At 51.5% G+C, this 7,572-nt stretch overlaps 1 long non-coding RNA gene across 1 annotated transcript; it reads left to right on the forward strand.

Annotated features, from left to right (window-relative positions):
• Positions 1-331: 331 nt before the first annotated feature.
• LOC109489435 lies at positions 332-4,522 on the forward strand. Its single transcript, XR_002142429.2, has 3 exons — positions 332-1,352; positions 1,590-1,618; positions 3,526-4,522. It is a non-coding gene; the product is annotated as an uncharacterized LOC109489435 (long non-coding RNA).
• The last annotated feature ends 3,050 nt before the right edge of the window (positions 4,523-7,572 follow it).

A 7,572-nucleotide genomic window follows, 5' to 3' on the forward strand; every position in this document is an offset into this window, starting at 1 on the left:
TATTATCATATATGCACGTGCTGAAAACAAACTGGCAGCTGCTCTACCATGACATTAATAGAGGCTTCCCCTGGGTGGTGGGTTTATGGATCAATTTCATTTCCTCCCCATATGTTCCAACTTTTCTTCCATAGGCATGCACTACTTTTGTCAAATAATAAACCAATGCATATCATAGAAGAGGAGCTGGGATGTTATGTCCCCTCACTCACCAAGCCTTCCCCGTCCCCAAAGCTATTGTAACAGGAGGTGGATGTCTGGATGGGAATTTGACCTGTCCTAAGAATGTGTTCCAAATAAATATTTTTAGCCCCATTACCCACCCCCTTCAAATGTCCTGCTAGTGATCTGTAGCCATGATGATCCAAACAGACTTTCTGTGGAGTGTGGGGCTTGGCAATTACCTCACCTGTGTCCTCTTTCGGAGGATGGAGAACGAGGGTAATAATAGAACTGACCTCATGGGTGGCTGGAGGCTTAACTGTATAATGCACGTGAAACCCTTTGCATGGGGCCCTGGCCCGGGGACGAGCTGCCACGAATGCCCTCCTGATTAGAAAGTGCCCAGGGTACGTGGCAGGCGCCTTGGTGTTCTTGTTTAACGGTTCAGCTCATCGGGTAAAGTTCAGTAAATGACACCTTGCCCCATTGCACAGCATCCCTGGCGGACGCACAGGGTGGCCGAGGCTTCCCTTGCCCGGCATGTTTTCCCATTAGGCTCCCCCTTTAACACATCTTGGTGCTGGCCCCCGGTGTCTTGCTCACCCGTCGTGGCTGTGTGCTATCTCGTCGTGTGTGTTTAAGGCCATGTGCTGCCCTGACAGTTAAGCCATCACAGGAAAATTTAGAGGAAGCAGGTGGGGTGAGCTGCTGAGCTGCAGAGATGGTGAGATGGTGGAGGGACTAGGGGAGCCAGTCAGAGCGGGGAGGCGGTCTTTCGCCCTCCAGGCCCCACCCCTAGCCCCGCCCCAGACCACGCCCCCGAAGGCGGTACTTCCCCAGCTCTCCGTTCCCACCCAGGGCTTGGCTCCCCAGGGTTTTGGGGCTGGGACTGCGCTCTGTTTGGAACTTGGTCTCCTTTGGCAGTATCTCTCCGAATTACAAATACAGAAACCCTCTGTCCCAGCTGGGCTGCAGCCCAGCAGCAGTGCTACAGATAAACGGAGACTTGTGGGACGTTATTTATGTACAAGGTTATCCTTTGCAACATTGTTTCTAAAAGCGAAGGGGTGAAAACAGCCCAAACCCCCATCAGTGGGGAGCTGATTAAAGAAACTGGCACAATCCAATAATGGAATACTGTACTATGCAGCCGTAAAGAACAGGGAGGAACCATCTCTATGCTTTATTAGGTGAGTAAAGCAAGGTTCAAACAGCATATAGTATATATACCTCTTTGCATAAAAGGAGCAAGATAGGTCTACATTTGTATTAGCTTCTCTTTACATTAAGAAACTGCAGCTACCCACTGAATGGCTAAGTGTTGCCTGTGGAGGTGGGGGCGAAACATAGTAGATGGGGGACTTGGGGAGGAGAGGGGATGAAGATTTGTTCATTGCCCTTTTTCTTTTTTTTTGTTTCGGACCTAGGTGAAGTTACTACCTCTCAAAATTCCAGAGTAAGTAACAACCCCTTTAAAACAAAGCATATTGTAAACAGCAGCTTTGGCTTGAGTGCTACACTGAGTCTCACTTCAGCCTCTCATAGCGGTGTGACCTCGGGGAAGTTACTCAACGTCTCTGTTTCATTTCCTCTATCGATGAAACAGGGGTAATAATAGCTCCAACCTTGGGCTGTTGGGAGGCCTACATGAGATCAGCTGTGCCCAGTGCCTGGCAGGAAGTAGGCAAGCAACAAGAGTGAGTTGGTGGCGTCAGTGGGCTTCCAGAAAGTGCACTAGTGTGGACTAGGACCCAGGTGGCAGCGTGTGAACCCCAGAGCCACTGGGAGCCCCTCTTCTGTCAGTCTGGCGTCTGTCTTCCGTCTGTCGCAGGGGCCCTGGCCTGATGGAAGCTGCACATTAAGCACAATGGAGTCTCTCCCCATCCCCCCCCCCCCGCAGTCGGGGGCTTAGGGCAGCCAGCAAGGGGAGCTCTGGTAGACTTGAGTCCTGAGCATGCATCAGTGGGGAGCTGGGGGGAGGGGGTTGCCTTAAAATGCGTGAGCATCAGTTAGATCCCTGGCCCTGTGCATGAGGACACCGAATGGTGAGTCCCCCCTTGGAGCCAGCTTGGGCCTCCGTCACTGCCTGAACCTTTGGCTCCACTTCCTGGACACCCTAAGCGTGAGGAGCCCAGAGTGTAGTCCACAGCATCGCATCTCACGACTGCCCCCAGCCCTCATGCTGCACGGATGACACCAGCAGAGAGGGACACCACCTCCCCAAAACAAACAGCATGCCAGACTCTAGCACTCAGTTCAGAGGCTGTCTTACTTCCTGCCCAGGGAGAGCTTTTTCTAGAAGGTTCTACTCACCATGGCTTTAGGGGCTGGTTTTACTGAATAAACAGCCCCTGTGCCTCACTATGTTCACCTGTGAAATGGGAATGATAACCTTCCTGCCTCCTCCTGGTGAGGACCAGATGAGGTTGGCAGTTGCTTTGGAGGGGAGAGGGACCAGGGGATCTCATTTGTGTGTCTGCCTTTACTCCGTGGAGACATTCCTGAAATACGAGTCAACATGACTTCTGTCACATGACTGCTCTTTCAATAATGTGGATGTGGGTGGGTGTGTAAGACACAGCTCCAGACTCAGGTGTGTTGGAATTGAAATTTTCCTTAAATTCATTTAATTTCTGTTTAAGCCTAAATCCTGTCAGGCTGATGGAGAAGCTTAGCTTTGCCTTTCAAGGGCTATCCTGCCTTGCAGGGTCGACACTGTGGTCTGCTGGCCCTGACAGAAACAAGAGATGGAGGGGGGAGGGTATCAGGGGCCTCTTGAGCTTCTGGAAATTGGGGCTGCTTGGGACAGGACCCTGTGTTCAGGGTCCTCCTTCTTCCCTCTTGAAGTCTCTCTCACACGCAAGAATCAGAATGTGTTCCCTTCCACCATTCTTTCCCTACTCAGAGTAATGTTTACCCTCTTGGCTTCGAACATGTTCTTGGCGCAAGTACGGTGCCCTGGCCTCACTTCCCTGAAGCCCCTGAGGGCAAGGACAGGGGTTAGCAAACCTTCTGTAAAGTGCCAGATAGTAAATTTCTCCAGCTTTGCCGGCTGTATGGTCTCTGTAGCAATGACTCCACTCTGCCACTGTAGGTCAAAAGCAGCCGTGGACAGTACGTACACAAAAATGGATGTGACTGTGTTTCAATAAAACTTTATTAACATCAATATAACAGAGAAGTGAGAAATATGTGAGATGATAAAAGGGTTAGCCATTGCTAGTAGTAATCATGTTGCAATCTAGAAATGTGTTAAACCAGCACCCGCGCACCTTAAATTTACACAATATACATGTCACTTCTATCTCCCCAAAATGTTTTTAATCTAAAAATAATATTTTAAAACTTTATTTTTGAAAATAGTACAGCCAAAGAAATAATCAATAATAGACCAGAAAGGCAACCTACAGAGCAGGAGAAATGTCTGCAAACCTCATATCCGATAAGGGCTGATATCCAAAATCCATAAGGGATCGCCACAGCTCAATAGCAAAGCAACAAACAACCTGATGAAAGCACGGGCAGAGGGCTTGACTAGACATTTCTCCAAAGAAGACACAGCTGGCCAACAGACATGTGAAAAAATGTTCAGCGTCACTCATCAGCCGGGAAATGCAAATCCAAACTACTCTGAGGCATCCCCTCTCACCCATGAGGATGGCACCTCCAAAAAAACCAAACAACAAATGTTGGCGAGGATGTGGAGAAATTATAACCTTGTGTGCTGTGGGTGGGGGATGTACAGTGGGACAGCTGCTGTAGAAATGGTCTGCAGTGTCCTCAAAAAATTAAAAATCGAACTGCTAGCTGATCCAATATGCCACTTCTGGGTCTACGGCCAAGGGATTGAGGCCAGGATCTCAAAGAACTGTCTGCACTCTGCTGTTCATGGCTGCACTCTTCCCAATCGCCAAGATGTGGAAACTCCCCCAGTTGACTGATGGACTGATAAAGAAAATGTGGTGTAGACATACAACGGAGTGCTATTCCGCCTTACAAAGAGAGGGAAATCCTGCCATATATGCAAATGATGTGAATGCACTTGTGGGACAGCGTGCGAAGTAACATCAAGCCAGACATAGAAAGACAAACACTATGCCATTCTACTTAGAAGAGGCATCAAAAGTAGTCAGACTCAGAGAAGCAGAGAATAGTGTGGTGGTTGCCAGGGCCTAGTGCCCCGGGGAATGGGGAGTTTGCTGTTCAACAGGTCTAGAAAGTTTCAGGCCAAATGAGTACATTCTAGGGGCACCTGGGTGGCTCAGTCCTTAAGCATCTGCCTTCGCCCCAGGGCGTGATCCCGCATCAGGCTCCCTGCCCCACTGGGAGCCTGCTGCTTCTCTCCCACTCCCCCTGCTTGTGTTCCCTCTCTCCCTGGCTGTCTCTCTCTCTGTCAAATAAATAAATAAATAAATAAATAAATAAATAAATAAATAAATAAATAAATAAAATCTTAAAAAGAAAAACAAAAACAAACCAAAAACGAGTACATTCTAGAGATCTGTACAACATCCTGCCTAGAGTTAACAATAGTGTCTTGTGCACCAAAAAATGTGTTGAGAAGGTAGATTTCATGTTCTATTAAATGTTAAAAAAAAGTGCGGTGGGCCAGGTTTAGCTCCCAGGCTATAACTGGCTGCCCCCTGGCCTAAGCCTTTGGAAGCCAGTCTCAGAGACCCAGAAAATGTTCCTGTTTTGAATAGTAAATCCAATATTCATCGTCAAACAGCAGCTCATTCTTGAAGACTTTTGTTAAGTCAAATATCACTCCCTAATTTGCCTTTGGAGGGGAAGACACATTTTCCTCCCCGACTGGCCCAAAGCTACCAGTGCGTGATGCTGCTGGGGTCATCAGACTCTTGGCATCTCTTTCTTGAACATCCAGAGGTTTTCTTGACATCCCAGGAGCCTGCCCGGGGAACATGCTGGGGGGATTTGGGATGGCGAGCTAGGAACCAGATTCGGTGAAGGATTATGTCTGTGTGGCAGGGACACCACAGCCCAGGGAGCTGGAGGTCATGCCCTAAATCCCTGGCCCTCTCTTCCAATGAGCTGGGGGATGGCTTTTCTTCTGGTGACAGTAATGGCCGGCCCCGGCTGCATGCCAGGCATTCTGCTGAGTTCCGGGACCGTGCAGTGTAAAGCCCAGGTGAGTCCTCGTGCTCCTGAGGGACCCTCGACAAGGTCCACATCAGAGAGAGCAAAATGCTGTGGAAATGCTACAGTGAGATGATGGGGGATGGAGCTGCTCCATCCTGAGCAGGTCCCATCTGGGCAGGGCCCTGCAGGACAGAAGCACCAGAGGAGGCGGCGAGTCTGGGATGCAGCAGCAGGCAGAGGCAACAGTAGAGGCAAAGGCAGGGGGGCAGAGGTCAAGGCAGGAGCTGAGGCCACGGCCCTGCAGACCAGGTAGAGCTGGACCCTGAGAGGCGGGGCTAGGGCAGGGTTCTGGGTGCGGGGAGTGTGAATTTCTGGGGACTGGCCAGTGGAGGTGGCCTTGGGGACATCTGCCAGGAGGAAGGGCAGGTGAGGAGTGTGGGTAGTTACTTGGAGAGGTGGGCTTACTTGGAGCACATTCTGGAGGTCAGTGTTCTAGGAGTATTCCATTGGAGCCCACTGCCCCCCAAGTCACCCCCTCGGGTCCTCTACCCAGGCTCCAATCCCACCTCCAGCCCTGTGGGATGCCACACACGGGAGCCTCCCTCCCTCTGCCTGCTCTGGGAAGCGCTGGCAGCGAGGAGGTCTTGTCATTCGTTCTGAAGTGGGGGTGCTGCACAAGCCAGGGTAGAAGACTGGGTCCCTTCACCCCTGCCCCAGCTCCTCCCCAAACCATTTGTCCCGTAAATGGATGCCTGGGGGACATTGATAGCCTTGGACTCCAGTAGAGGCTCCTTCCCCCTCACCCTGGGTAGACCGAGAGCACCAGGGGCATCCTTAGAGCATGGGCCTCCCTTCAGGGGAAACCCTCCGAGCCCTCCCAGGCCCTTGGAAGCACCTGGAGATTTCCAGAGCAGTCACCCCCCTGGAGGATCTCAGCAGCCCTCAGCCTCAGCTGCTCCTGCCCATCACCCCCAAAATAAACCTCCGAGGGAGGGTGCAGCTCACCCAGACGGACTGGGCTCAGGGGGCGACACCGGGCTCTGACGAGGACACCAACCTGGTCACACCTTGGGGAGCCTCTCCGAGGCGGTCGATCCGAGGTGTTAGTGTAGCCTGGCTGGTTGAGTGAGGGGCTGGAAACGGCCGCAATAGCCATCGGCAGGGGGTGGGGCCTATACCTCCAAATATATTGAGATTCATCGCCAATGGAAAATAACAGGAACCTGCTTTAAAAAAAAAAAATGAGGTCGATTTCTGTGGACATGGCCTGGGAAAATCTGGATGGAATTAGCTCATTTCTATAAAAATGAAACAAATAAACCACATATATATATACAGGGAGGACTGTAAGGAGAAAGGTTTGGAAGGGACAAAAATGGCCAAAGTGTCACCCGCTCTAGGGCACATGGAAGTGTGGCGGGTGGGGCCAGGGGGTCATGAGGTTCGGCAAAGGGCAGGAGGGAGATTGGGCTTTTCCTTTGTTCACCTCTGCTGTTGGGCTTGTGTTAAGGCACCTCCGTAGCTCGGAAGGAAAATCCAATAAAACGTATTTTTAGAAATGTCCTGAGCTCGGCTCTGTGCTGACAGCAGTGTGGTTGCATTGGCCCAGTGTCCTCTGTGCCCGGTGTTAGAGTCAGACTTGCATTTGTCACCCTGATGTTGTGGATGAGGAATCCGAGGGTCAGTGAGGTTGGGTGACTTGCCCAAGGAGGCAGAGCCAGCCAGAGCTGGTACCTGGGGACAGGGCGTTCATCACCTTTTCCTGTTATCATGGTAGGGAGAAGGGGTCGGGAGTGGAAGTTTGGGATGAAAGATTAACCCGGGCTGTCTAGGGGCAGGTGGCTATGTCTGTGCTCTCTGCCAAGTGGCAAGGCTATCCCACACATGGAGGGCAGGGAAGGGCCTTCACGTGGGACTGAGCCTCCCCGCTCAACTTAGCATCACTCAGCATTCATGCAGCCGAGAGGAGCAAAGCCACAATGCACAACACCCTCCTTTGCTCCCTCTTGCTCCGGGGAGGAGCTTTCAGATGCCAGTGTGGGTCTGGGAGGCAGGGCGTCTCCCTCTCCCTGCACCCACCCAGCCACAGGAACCCAGTGGCCAAAGTCTGGCCAGGGAGGTTTTCACGCCAACAGGTGGGCAGGTCCAGGTTGGGCAATGAAGTAGGCTCAGTTCTGTTGATAGTGGTCCGGTTCAGTTTGTCTCCAGAGCCTCAGCAGGTGGTATTAGACATTTACGGCACTAAGAGGCCTGGGTCACATATAGGAACTAGGCCAACATGTTCACCTCTGGATGGGGCAAATCAGAACT

This window comes from Ailuropoda melanoleuca, chromosome 10 (genome assembly GCF_002007445.2).
Source record: "Ailuropoda melanoleuca isolate Jingjing chromosome 10, ASM200744v2, whole genome shotgun sequence".
NCBI lineage: Eukaryota > Metazoa > Chordata > Mammalia > Carnivora > Ursidae > Ailuropoda > Ailuropoda melanoleuca.